Source organism: Lolium rigidum, chromosome 1, assembly GCF_022539505.1.
Source record: "Lolium rigidum isolate FL_2022 chromosome 1, APGP_CSIRO_Lrig_0.1, whole genome shotgun sequence".
NCBI lineage: Eukaryota > Viridiplantae > Streptophyta > Magnoliopsida > Poales > Poaceae > Lolium > Lolium rigidum.
This window is the reverse complement of record NC_061508.1, coordinates 176,533,617-176,548,299: the sequence shown is the minus strand read 5'-3', so window position 1 is coordinate 176,548,299 and position 14,683 is coordinate 176,533,617. Positions and strand designations below refer to the sequence as shown.

The window sequence follows — 14,683 nt, the reverse complement described above, 5'->3', positions numbered from 1 at the left end:
ATTCGCGGGGAGGTGGATGAACGCGAAGAACACGATACAAACACACGCACACACACAATCGGTTTCTTCTCGTTGGCCCGAACCACCAACTCGATAGAAGTTGCAAGGAAAAGACCTTTCGGTAGAAGTCCCGCAAAAGATCGACAAATCGAAGATCCTATGAATCTAGAAGGGCGAAAAGACCAAACTCAATAGAAGTGCAAGCAAAAGACCAAATAGGTAGAAGTGCAAGCAAAAGATCAAGATTGGTAGAAGTCACCAAAGAGATACAATAGGATTCGATAAGGAGCTCGGGTGGTACAATAGGAATTAACCTAAGGTGGGGGTTACCCAAATCCACAAAGGGATAGTAGAGGCATAAGCCAATTCATCTAAACATCATCTCTCCCTCATGAAGGTGGGGGTGGAGGTCTATTTATAGGGAACCACTAAGGAGGGGTATTTTGGGGAAACAAAGATACAAGCACAGCCATACATGTGGCAACCTAGGGTTAGGTTTGGTAGTGGTTACGACCACGGCGGCGATGCCGGCGTGGGGAGAGGCGGCAGTGCGGCCACGGCGGCGATGCTCGGCCTGTGTAGGAGCGGCGATGCCGGCCACTGGAGCTTCCGGCTCCTCTTCCTCCTTCTCTTCCAAGCTTCCGTGACATCGGCCTTGCGTCCTCGGGTCTCCGTGCCATCCTTCCTTCTCCCGTACTTGTCGTCGAGTTCCTATCATCAAGATATGACGGGGTATGAAGTAGTATATCGTTCCAAGTAGGCGATTCGAGGCACGCGTAAAGGAGAAGATTCACCTTAGCGTGCCGTCTTGTCGATGAAGCATATGATGTGGCGAAGACCGAAGGACGGGCTACATCAGTTAGTGCGACCAAGGAATGAGCGGAAAAGTGTAAGAACCCAAAAGTAAGGGTGCTCGGTGTCACACTAACACAAGAAGAGATCAAAGCTTTGGTTGCAACTTGAGAGACAACAAGATTCACACGCGGCCTCTCTTCTCTTTTCTCTCTTTTGCTTAAAAGCTTTTTACTCTTTTGTATACGGTGGCACTTGCACTCTTTTGTATATCTATGGTGGCACTTCCACTCTTTTGCTCTTTTTGTGTTTTGGCGGCTTTTTCTCGCACTATGTTAGCGTTAGCTCGCTTTTGCTATCTTGCCACACGAGTTTTGCTTAGAAGCTTTACTCCACACTACGCACACACCTCACAATCGGGGCCACGTGCAATGTCTCGCAACACTTGATAAGCAATGCTCGATAGGATAGATCGCAAAGGAAGAGGGGCTACAAGGTGGGGAGCAAGTTATACCTAGATGAAAATGTTAGGCGGTGTCGGAACACACAACTTGCGATGATGGCGACGATGATGTCGTAGTTGCGCCGGAGTCCGGGGTGCCGAAGGTGTCGCCGCGGTGTTGATGTAGACGCGGAAGCTCTAAAGACAATCCTTGCACTCCAAAACGGAAACCGAGCAAAATAAGTCAATGCCCGAAAAATTGGGTCACGACGAGCGACCGAAGGTGTCAAAATTTTGGAGTCGGAAAATTTCGGAAACGGTGTCAAAATTAGAGTCAATATGAAAAGGGATAACTGTGAAAGTTTGGAGTCAAACGGGCGCCGGAAAGTTGTCAAAATTTGGAGCAAAAAGTGGAGTCAGAACTGAACGAAACTGAAACAGCGTTGACAGTCAGGGCCGGCACTGCCGTTGTGGTATGGCCGGCACTGCCGGAGTGCGTCGGGCGGCACTGCCGTCGTGTTTGGGCCGGCACTGCCGGGGTGCCTCCGGCGGCACTGCCGGGGTGAGCAGCACGGCACTGCCGGTGTCGTCTTGCCGGCACTGCCGGGCTGAGGCCTGGGCGTTGACCTGCGCGCGATGGATGGGAAGAGTTGGCGGGTGGGTTGGGGCGATCGGGCCAGGCCCTGCTGTTGCGCGCGCGCGCGTGCGAGAGCTCTGCGGGCGAGCGGCGGTTTGGCGTGGAGCCTGGGCGCGTGGGTGGCCTGCTGCTGGTCGAGTGGAGGCGGGCGTGGAGTTGGCTGTTTGCTGCTGTGTGGCGCGCGCGGGGATGGATCCAGGGAGCGGCGCGGGCGGATGGCCGAGCAGCGGATGCGGGCGCGTGGTGGTCGCGAGCTGGCAGTAGGGCGCGTGGTGGAGGCGGGGCGTGCTGGGCGAGCGGAAGAGGATGGGTGGCGGCAGTGCCGGCCGAATCCCACCGGCAGTGCCGGTCGAGCGGCAGTGCCGCTGTGCACTGCCCGGCAGTGCCGTCCGAGCACGAGCCCGATGAACAGCTCGACGAACTGGCGGAAATTGGCTCAGAAAATCTTCGATTCGCGGAGAAATAGAAGGAATTTGGCAGTGAAATTTGGTGGAGATGTAGATCTACCATAGGAACATCAAATCCATGGATCAAAACCACTCAAAACGCAACAAAATCACAGATCTGACCAAAGGCAATTTAGGGCTATTTTTTGGAAATTTTTTGGAGAAAATTTTTGGGGCGAATTTGGGTGGATGGGGGTCAAATCCGAGCTAACCAAGGGCTGCTGATACCATTTGATGAGGCCTAAGGGCTCGGATGTGCCCAGATCCCACGAATTTGACCAAGTGAGTGGGTGATTGAGGGGGAAGAGGATGAAGAACACAAGATCCAAATAAGAACACACACACACAACCCAACACAAACCAAATTTACTCCCTTGGTAGGTTAGACCAAGCCAATAGAACCACTTCTTAGAGAGACCCTTGGGTAGAATCTAACAAGGGGGAGATTGGTGAGGAGATCTCAACTAGAACTTGGATGAGAGAGGGGTAGCCTTGAATCATCCATGAAGAGTAGAAATCACTCAAGAGTGCCTTGATACAAAGGGGATGAAACCCTAGGGAGACAAAGCTCATCTTCATGTTTAAGCTATCATCTTGTCTAACCCTAATTTGGGGAGAGGGATGAGGTATATATAGGCCCAGATCCGTCCAGGGGTAAAAGGGGCATTACAATAAAGTAGTGATGACCATAGATGATAAATAGACGGTTGGGATGAAGTTGACTTCGAGGGGGCCGGCAGTGCTGGCGCGTTCGGGGCGGCGATGCCGGTTGAGCCGGCGATGCCGGGGAAGAGGGCCGGCAGATGCCGGAGTGCGCCCACCGGCGGTGCCGGCCAAGTGGGGCGGCAGTGCCGGCCTTGTCGTGGCCTGGCGGCCGGAGCCCTTCTCCTTCTTCTCGCTTCTTCTTCTTTGGTCTTCCCTTCTTGTTCATGAGCAACGAGGCTTCTTCCCCTCCTTGGCTCCTTGAAGCTCCCTTCGGGTCCTTGACGAGATTGGTACCTAATGACATATAGACATAGGCATGAGGTAGCAAACCATTCAAGTGGGTGTTGAGGTCGACCATAGTGAGGAAGGAGTTCACCTTGACATATATGGCGGGGGTTTGTGTTGTTGGTCCACTTGGGGGACTCCTTGGCCATGGTGTAGCGTCGACGATAGGCGGGGCTGCACTTGACGGTCTTGAGGTGGAGGTGTCCGAAGGCCACCCCGCATCAAAAGACATGATGAAGCAAATCACAATGTAATAGTTTGATCACAAGAACTCAAATGCTTGCTTGAGATGGAGGGAAATAGGTTTACTCACTCAACATAAAGTAAAAGACAGACCCTTCGCAGAGGGAAGCAGGGATTAAATCATGTGCTAGAGCTTTTTCAGTTTTGAAATCATATAAAGAGAATAAAAGTAAAGTTTTGAGAGGTGTTTGTCGTTGTCAACGACTGGTAGCGGGTACTCTAACCCCCTTGCCAAACAGACCTCCAAAGAGTGGCTCCCATGAAGGACGTTATCTCTACCAGCAAGGTAGATCATCCCTCTTCTCTTTTGTTTACACATGTACTTTAGTTTATTTAAGGATGACACTCCCCCAACCTTTGCTTACACAAGCCATGGCTAACCGAATCCTCGGGTGCCTTCCAACAATCTCATACCATGGAGGAGTGTCTATTGCAAAATTAAGTTGCTTACTTGATGAATCAGGGCAAAACATGTGAAGAGAATCATTAATGAAAGTTGATTAATTGGGGCTGGGAACCCCGTTGCCAGCTCTTATTGCAAAATTATAGGATAAGTGGATGAAGCCACTAGTCCATTAGTGGAGGCTGCCTAACAAGACTGAAAGATAAAACACCACATACTTCCTCATGAGCTATAAAACATTGACACAAATAAGGAGTAATAAGTTTTGAATTGTTTAAAGGTAGCACATGAAGTATTTACTTGGAATGGCAGAAAATACCATGCAGTAGGTAGATATGGTGGACACAAATGGCATAGGTTTGGGTTCAGGTTTGGATGCACGAGAAGTATTCCCTCTCGGTACGGGTCTTTGGCTAGCAAGGTTAAATAGCAAGCATAGGAGTTGAGGGAAACAAACAAATATACATGTGATAGAAACAATCATGCATCTTACTTGTAAGCACAAACAGTTTTAACTTCAGAATACTAAGCTAAGGACTGATAAGAAAGATAATAACATCTTCTACATGTATTTCCTCTATTCTTCTTGAACTCAAAGTGTTGTTGCTATTGACCATTGCTAAGTTTGCCAAAACCAAATAGATTTACTCAATGCTCCCAAAGTGGTACCAATACTAAAATCAAGATCAATCATATAGTAGAAATTGCAAACTAAAATAAGGTGTGCAATATGTAAATGATAAGACTTCTCATTAATATTCCATAACGATAACTCACACCAAGGGATACATAGACAAACTAAAGGAGAGATACTTCCACATTGCAACCCATCTTATATGATAACTTCCCTACTCATGATATGACACTACTTGATAGTAAAAAGTAAAAGGTAGTGATGATGTGATACCGCGGCACTCCCCCAAGCTTGGAACAAACCAAGGGGATGCCAATACCGATGATGGATTACACCTTTGGCGATGGTGTTGATGAATCCCTCATGCGCTTCTTACAGATCTCCTTCAGCTTCAGCTTCTCAGCTTGGCAAATCTGCACTAAGTCTCGAAGAGATTCATTGTTATCTGAAGTCGGCGATGGCGAACCTGTGACGGGTATCAAGTAATATCCCAACATTCTACGGAGTCGGTAATTCTCCTCCCTGAGTATCTCCACTTCTCTTCTTAGATCCCGGTATTGACCACAAAACTCATCGGTAGTCCGTAGAGCTTCTTCCAGCACAGGGAAAGAGTCGAGGCCAAGAGCAGGGGGTAAAGGTCCCTGCAAGTTATGAGAGAAAGAACGTCGAGTATCAACAGATCCCACCAAGACTTGCTTACTCCCCACAGCTTGTTGCTCTTGTTTTGACGACACCCTTTTCACTTCTTCCTTCGAAGGCCCTTTGCCCTTGTTGTCGGAGGCCATGGTGCTCCTAGATTGAAAATAGATCCTGGCAGAAACAGCTCGAAACAAAACACGTCGAGAAAACGATATACGGACCTCCAGGGGTCCAGGGGATTATATAGTAAAAATTTTCAGAACAAACGGAAAGTACCAGGTCGAACCAGAGTCGGAAAGGGGCGACGAGGCGGTGCCACCATAGGTCGGCGCGGCCAGGCTGGGGCCCACGCCGGCCCGTGGTGGCACGCCCTCGTGCGTCTTTTCCACTCCGTTTCGATCTCGTAATTTTTCATATTTTCCAAAAACAGCAAAAATATTGTTCGGAAAGTAAATTGCGAACTTTTCATTACCGATCTGTTACCTATTCAAAGTCGAGTTACGCGGACTGTCAATTTGTCCTTTGATGAAAGCCTCCGGTGTTTCCACTTGAATAATATCAACATCAACATTATAAGAATCACCCGAGATATAATGCTTGAGTCTTTGTCCATTCACCACTTGCGTAGCATTGCCTTGGAGAGAGCTAATTTTAATTGCTCCTGAACGATACACTTCCTCAACAACATATGGTCCTTCCCATTTCGAGAGTAATTTCCCTGCAAAGAGTCTGAGACGAGACCGATACAATAGGACTTTATCCCCAATATTAAACTCTCTTTTGATGATCCTTCTATCATGCCATTTTTTAACTTTTTCTTTAAAGAGTTTAGCATTTTCATAAGCTTCACTTCTCCATTCATCTAGAGAACTTAATTGTAGCAACCTCTTATTACCGGCAAGTTTAGGATCTTTATTTAATTCTCTAACGAGCCCAATAAGCTTTGTGTTCTAGTTCTAAAGGTAAATGACAAGCTTTTCCGTAAACCATTTTATAAGGTGACATTCCCATGGGGTTTTTATAAGCAGTTCTATAAGCCCATAGTGCTTCTTTCAATTTACTAGCCCAATTGTTTCTAGATTTATTAACGGTCTTTCCCAAAATAGATTTAATCTCCCTATTTGATAATTCTACTTGCCCACTAGTTTGAGGGTGATAAGCGGAAGCAATTCTATGATTAATACCATACCTAGCAAGATTTTTTCTAAAACCTCCATGAATAAAATGAGAACCTCCATCAGTCATAATATATATAGGTACTCCAAATCTAGGAAAAATAATATCTAAAAGCATTTTTAAAGAGGTCTCACCGTCAGCACTTTTTGTAGGTATGGCTTCCACCCATTTAGTAACATAATCAACAGCAACAAGTATATGAGTGTTACCTTCTGAAGAGGGAAAAGGTCCCATGAAGTCAAATCCCCAACAATCAAACGGTTCAATAACAAGAGTATAATTCATAGGCATTTCATTGCGTCTGGAGATATTACCAACCCTTTGACATTCATCACAAGATAAAATAAACTTCCTCGCATCTTTGAAGAGAGTTGGCCAATAAAAACCTGATTGTAGAACCTTTTGCGCGGTTCTATCTCCGGCGTGATGTCCTCCATAAGCACTACCATGACATTTACTCAATATCTCTTGTTGTTCATATTCGGGAACACACCTTCGCAGAATACCATCCACTCCTTCTTTATATAAGTGTGGGTCATCCCAGAAATAATGCCTCAAGTCATAAAAGAATTTCCTCCTCTGCTGAGCTGAAAAGGTTGGAGGTAAGTACTTGGAAACAATAAAGTTAGCATAATCAGCATACCAAGGACTGTCTCACGAGCTCACCTTTATTACAGCCAATTGTTCATTTGGAAAACTATCATTAACGGGAACAGGATCATAAGCAATATTTTCCAATCTAGACAAATTATCAGCAACAGGATTATCAGCACCTTTTCTATCTACAATATGTAAATCAAATTCTTGCAAAAGAAGTACCCATCTAATAAGCCTCGGCTTAGCATCTTTCTTTGTCATAAGGTATCTAATTGCAGCATGATCAGTATGAATCGTAACTTTTGAATCAACAATATAAGATCTAAATTTATCACAAGCAAAGACTACAGCTAACAATTCTTTTTCAGTAGTAGCATAATTTCTTTGAGCAGCATCAAGAGTTTTACTAGCATAATGAATAACATTTAATTTTTTATCAACTCGCTGTCCAAGAACAGTGCCTACAGCAAAATCACTAGCATCACACATAATTTCAAATGGTAAATTCCAATCAGGAGGTTCAACTATAGGAGCAGTTGTTAAGGCTTTCTTTAGAGTTTCAAAAGCTTCCTTACAATCATCATCAAAAACGAAAGGTACATCTTTTTGAAGAAGATTAGTAAGAGGCTTTGAAATCTTGGAGAAATCTTTAATAAATCTCCTATAAAACCCAGCATGACCAAGAACACTACGAATACCTTTAACATCCCTTGGATAGGGCATCTTCTCAATGGCTTCAACTTTAGCTCTATCAACTTCAATACCTCCCTCGGAAATTTTATGTCCCAATACAATTCCTTCATTAACCATAAAGTGGCATTTCTCCCAATTAAGAACAAGGTTAGTTTCTTCACATCTCTGCAAAACTTTATCAAGGTTTCGCAAGCAACTATCAAAAGAATTCCCGTAGACGGAAAAATCATCCATGAATACTTCCACAATACTCTCACAAAAGCCATGAAAAATAGCAGGACATGCATCTTTGAAAAGTAGCAGGAGCATTACATAAACCAAAAGGCATACGTCTATAAGCATAAGTTCCATAGGGACAAGTAAAGGTGGTTTTCTCTTGATCTTTAGTTTTAACAGCAATTTGTGAAAACCCAGAATAACCATCAAGAAAGCAAAAATGAGTATTTTTAGACAACCTTTCTAGCATTTGATCAATAAACGGTAAAGGGTAATGATCTTTCTTAGTAACTTTATTAACTTTTCGATAATCAATGCACATTCTATACCCTACAACTACTCTTTGAGGTATGAGCTCATCATTATCATTAGGCACAACAGTCATTCCTCCTTTCTTAGGAACGCAATGCACAGGACTAACCCATCTACTATCGGCAATAGGATATATAATACCAGCTTCAAGAAGTCGTAATACCTCATTTCTTACCACATCCTTCATCTTAGGAATTAGACGACACTGAGGTTCAACAACAGGCTTCGCATCATCTTCCATATTAATGGCGTGTTGGCAAATAGAGGGAGAAATCCCCTTCAAGTCATCAAGAGTATAGCCAATAGCACCTCGGTGTTTCTTCAATATTCGCAATAATCTTTCTTCTTCAAACTCTGTAATCTTAGAACTAATAATAACAGGATATATTTTCTTATCATCAATATGAGCATATTTAAGATTATCAGGCAAAGGCTTTAAATCAAAAATAGGATCTTCCTTTGGTGGCGGTGTTGTACCCAAATCTTCCACCGGTAAATCATGCTTGAGAGTAGGTTGGCGAAGAAAAATCTCCTCAAGCTCATCTCTTTCTTTCCTAAAAACTTCACTCTCACTGTTCTCCAAATGTTGCTGCAAAGGATTGTTAGGAACAAGAACAATAGATGCACACTGCTCCATTTTAAAATCATTACTAGGCAAATCAGCTTTATAAGGAGTTTTGGTAAATTTAGAGAAGTTAAACTCATAAGATTCACCAGCAAATTTAGTCAAAATTTTCTCTTTCTTGCAATCTATAATAGCTCCACAAGTATTTAGAAAAGGTCTACCAAAAATGATAGGACAATAATCACTAGCAGCAGAACCAAGTACTAAAAAGTCAGCAGGATATTTAATCTTACCACATAGAACTTCCACATCTCGAACAATACCAATTGGATAAATAGTTTCTCCATTAGCCAGCTGAATAACCACATCAATATCTTCAAGTTAACAAGAATCAATTTCGTGCATAATCTCCGTGTAAAGCTCATAAGGAATAGCACTAACGCTTGCACCAATATCACATAAACCATAATAGCAATGATCACCAATTCTAACAGATAGCATAGGAACACTAGCTTGTTTGGGTTTATTAGGATGTGAAACAATATTAGAAGCATCTTCACAGAAAATAATATGACCATCCTCCACATTTTCGAGTCACAAGATCTTTAACTATTGCAACGAGCGAGTTCAACTTTTATTTGTTCTTCGGGTTCTATAGGTTTCTTATCACTTTTATGAACCGCACTATTTATAACGATGTACTCCTTCATTTTAGCAGGAAAAGGAGTTTTTTCAATATAAGCTTCAGGAATAACATGATCAGCAGTTTCAACTACAACACATTTATTAATAGATGAATCAATTTTATCTTTATACGGTTCATGATACTTATCAAAATTCTTCTTAGGCAATTCATAATGAGCGGCAAAAGCTTTATAAAGATTTGCAGCAACTTGAGAATCAAGACCATATGTAGCACTCATATTACGAAATTTATCAGTATTCATAAAAGCTTCAATGCATTTATAATCATAAATTATACCTGATTCTCTATCCTTGTCGTTCTCCCAACCTTCAGTATTTTCTTGGATCCGATCAAGAAGGTCCCTTTTAAACTCTTCTTTATTGCGCGTAAATGATCCGGAACAAGAAGTATCCAGACAAGGTCTTGTCTTAAAAAGAAAGTCTTGCATAGAAATTATCAATAATAACATTACCGGAAGCTCATGAATGGGGCATTTGAGCATTAAAGACTTCAATCTCCCCAAGCTTGGGCAATACTCTCTCTATCATGAGGCCAGAAATTATATATGCGGTTCCGATCTTTGTGAATTTCACTTGGAGGATAAAATTTGGAATAAAATAAAGGCACAATGTCCTCCCAATCAAGAGAATCACCATTCTTCAGACAATTTATACCAATGCGCCGCTTTACCGGACAGCGATATAGAGAATAGTTTCTTTCTAACTTCATTCATAGCAATACCTGCACATTTGAATAACCCGCATAATTCATGCAAAAACGAGTAAATGATCACCGGGATGGACAATTCCATCCCCTTCATAGCGGTTATCCATAACATGTTCAATAATTTTCATAGGTATTTTATATGGTATTACTTCCTCACCTGGCGCCTCATCCACTACCGTTGCGGTAGTAGTAGATTTCCCAAATAGAAATTGAAGAGAAGATCTCTCCAGAATGACTTATAGCAGCGAGGCGAGAAATAAAATCAGCACAAACGAGTAAAGGTTTTCCTTACCAATTCCACTTACCAATAGCGCTTCACTCCCGGCAACGGCGCCGGAAAATAGTCTTGATGACCCACAAGTATAGGGGGTGTATCGTAGTACTTTCGATAAATAAGAGTGTCGAACCCAACCTGGAGCGAGAAGGTGTTGACAAGCGGTTTCGATGAAGGATTCACTCGTAAATGCTCACGAGACAAGTATTCGGGGGTTTTGATATAGCAGATGAAATAAGTACAAGTAAGTAAAGTGCGAGAGAAATAATTGCAGCGAGTGGCCCAATCCTTTTTAGCACAAAGGACAAGCCGGTTTGTTTACTTATAATGACCAAACGTTCTCGAGGACACACGGGGTTTTAGTCTAGTGCTTTCGCTACATACGAGCTGATTAATCTTCATTGTTTTGATAAGTGTTGTGTGGGTGAACCTATGCTAATGTACCGCCCTTCCTAGGACTAATACATACTTGTGATTATACCCCTTGCAAGCATCCGCAACTACAAGAAAGTAATTAAGATAAATCTAACCACAGCCTTAAACTCGAGATCCTGCGATCCCTCCCTGCATCGATATACCAACGGGGGTTTAGGTTTCGTCACTCCGGCAACCCCGCAATTGGCAAACGAGTACAAGATGCATTCCCCTAGGCCCATAAATGGTGAAGTGTCGTGTAGTCGACGTTCACACGACACCACTAGAAGAATAACACCACAACTTAAATATCATAACATTGAATATTACTCAACCATAGTTCACTACTAACATTTAGACTTCACCCATGTCCTCAAGAACTAAACGAACTACTCACGAGACATCATATGGAACATGATCAGAGGTGATATGATGATGAATAACAATCTGAACATAAACCTTGGTTCAATGTTTCACTCAATAGCATCAATAACAAGTAGAAATCAATACCGGGAGAGTTTCCCCTATCAAACAATCAAGATCAAACCCAAATTGCTACAGCGGTGACGATGTCCAGCAGTGCAGATGGCGGTGATGATGGTGGAGATGATGATGATGGTGATGGAGATGATGTCCAGCTCGATGGTGGTGACGATGGCGTCGATTTCCCCCTCCGGGAGGGAATTTCCCCGGCGGATTCCTACCCGCCGGAGAGCTCTTTTCTCTCTGGTGTTCTCCGCCCCGCAGAGGCGGTTGTAACCCTTCGTGAGGATTCCTCTGTGGCTTTCGTCTTCGGGACGAAGGGTTTCGCGAAGAAAAGGAGGCGAAAGGGGCTGTGGGGGCCCCACACCACATGGTGGCGCGGCCAGGCCATGGACCGCGCCGCCCTATGGTGTGGGCCCACCTTGGGTCCAGCTGGCTCCCCCTTCGGCTTCCTTCGTCATCTGGAAAAATAGGATTTTTGGTAAAATTTCCTTCCGCAGTTGATCTTCCGAAATATTGCATCCTGACGGTGCTTTTTCCAGCAGAATCCGGGCTCCGGTGCGCGATCTCCAAATAATCATGAAACATGCAAAATAAATTAAATAACATAAGTATTGTGTCCCAATATGAAATATATCAATGAATAACTGCAAATTATGATATAAAATAGTGATGCAAATTGGACGTATCATCCACTTCAGAGGATTCTCGTGGCACGACACCTTTCACTAGAGGCTCTACCCTACCAGCTCCAGGTCCACCACTAGTCAGTACTGTGGGCATAGTCATGACGGGTTCTACCAATACAAAACCTCCTTCGGGTGGCATGACAACTTCGGGTGCAGGATCATCAGTAGCAACTCCAGCATTAGCACCAGTTACATCGGTCTTGACAATAGGCAAACCGTCTTGCTCCAGTTCAGAGAATTCCCGTGGCACGACACCGTTCACTAGAGGCTCTACACTAGCAGCTCCAGTTGCACCACCAGTTTCTACGACGGGGGTAAACCCAATCCACAACCTTATTCATGTGGCACGATGATGTCAGGTATAGGCTCATCAGTACCAGGTCCAGCTGCTTCAGTCTCCATAAACAGTAAACAAGGTGGCGTCGGAGGTTTAAAAGACTGGCATGCCATTTCACCTTTGTCATCAGACAATATAGAGTTTTCTTCAACTCTATGTTTCTGCAATAATAAGCACATGAACAGAAATTAGACCAGAGCATCTAGCCATCTAATGGGGGCAGCGGCAAAACAAGCGTCGGTCCATATGTTTACCTTGTCATCTGGGATATCAGAACACACATATTTAGAAGTCATTTCACATAGCATCCGCTTTTTCGTTCCTTCCCCTAGGTCCACCTGGAATAAGTAATACTATTGATCACATAAAACTAATTAGTCAAATATATGCATATGTTGAGAAGTTTGCACGGAAAATTGTGGATTCTGCTTTCATCACCTACGAATCGTCGTTCTATATATTTACCTTGTCATCTGGGATACCAGAAGTCACAAAATGAGAAGTCATTTCACTAAGTATAGGTTTTTTCGCTCTTTCCCCTCCATCCATCTGCAATAAGAAGTACTATTGATCACATAAAGCCAATTCATTGAATATATGCATATGTTGAGAAGTTTGCACAACAAATTGTGGATTCTACTTCCAATCACCAAGTAATCTCGTGAGAAATGCATGATCAAGATATGTTTATCCCTCTTGATCGACATCTGCATCTCCATTAAGACTAATCATCGTGCGATGGTGCTCTTCAGAAGAGCACATACACTTCCAATCACCAGACAAGCAAAAAATTGTTGATTCTAGTAATGCTTAATCAGCAGTGGCCATGGAACGACCACAGATCGACCAAGCAAAAAAAAATCATCAGCCTACTAACCACCAAGCAAAACAAACTAGGCCCATACATGGCCTCACAAATCATCATCAAACGTCGATCAAACTAGCAAGTTTGAACATGGGTTCCTAATTTATTTTCTGATAAAGTGAGTATATTAATATCGAAAGATATTGATTACACTGAGCCTCTACAACAACGCAATACCTTACTGGTAGTACGGATGCACATGGATTCCTAATACTCCCTCTGTTCGGTTTTAATTAGTCGACGCGAGGGATAGAAGAAAATGAACTATCGATGCTTTCAACTAGAGTCAATTAAATACGAACGGAGGAAGTACGTAGTAGTATTGACAAATATCCGAATCTAGTCTAAAAACAAATTGGCATGTAAATCCTAGTAGTCTACTAAACTAGGATCAATACCCTAGATTAGGGTTGCAAGCGGCGTCCGCGAATCGTCCCGCAAAGCAGAAACTTAGAGCAAATAGTGGTTGAGATTAGAGCAGATTTAAAGCACTCGCACTGAAACTAGCTAGCCCGCTACCCACCCCGCTTGACTCCCTTCCCTAGATGTGAATCTACACCAAATATTCAAACAAGGATGAGCAACCGCCAATAAAATTTTATCCGCATCATCATCTCTACCATACATAAGGGTATGGTGATTTCACATACAGCCATTGTTGCCGCGGGACGAGGATGAGTGATGCGCCGCGGAGAAGGTGCCTCACGCCTCTGTCGCCGCTGCCGTCTAAGAGGAAGTCGAAGCCGCGAGATTGTCGTCCGTCGCCGATATGGAGGTGGAGCTACTAGGGAAGAGGTGGAGGTGGAGGTGGAGACTGGAGAGAGAGTGATGGTTTGTACTAGTGGCGGCCGGTGAGGTAGTTATAAATACAGCCTCTCTCTCTTTTTTGGCAAGGAATGCAGCTTCTCTTGGAAGGCAACGAGGCAACGCACTCCCGATTTCATATATTACTATAATAATATGGGAGGAGAAATTTGGACGCATCTGTGTTGTCTTGTCAAATGAATCACCAGGATTTGCTTTTAGTACTCCAGATTTGGGCGACCCAAGGAAGTAGATATAGTAATGTACGCCATCTAGATGCACGCTATCAAATCAAATAAATGGTCATGCCATTTACTTTTAAGATGGTGCAGTAGTTATTTTGACCAAAGAAACATTCACGTCTGTCGATTATTTTGATAGTACTACTAGTACTAATATTTCTGATGGGTATACATTTACTGTACGCTAGCAAAGATTGTTTGGCACATTGTTCTTATGGCTTTCAACATCACACCCCTTAATAATATTATTAAACAATTTTTGGGCAATTAATTGAGCTGTGTTAATAAAAAAATAAAACCCACAAATCCAACTGTACGATTTTAAGGGCCATATGAAGGACAAGGAATGATTTTAAATGCCATATGGAGTACCTCCAAC

General features: G+C 43.3%; 1 pseudogene; it reads right to left on the bottom strand.

The window, feature by feature from the left end:
- Positions 1-1,684: 1,684 nt before the first annotated feature.
- The window catches only part of LOC124653480, a 29,101-nt pseudogene continuing 16,102 nt past the window's right edge, over positions 1,685-14,683 (bottom strand).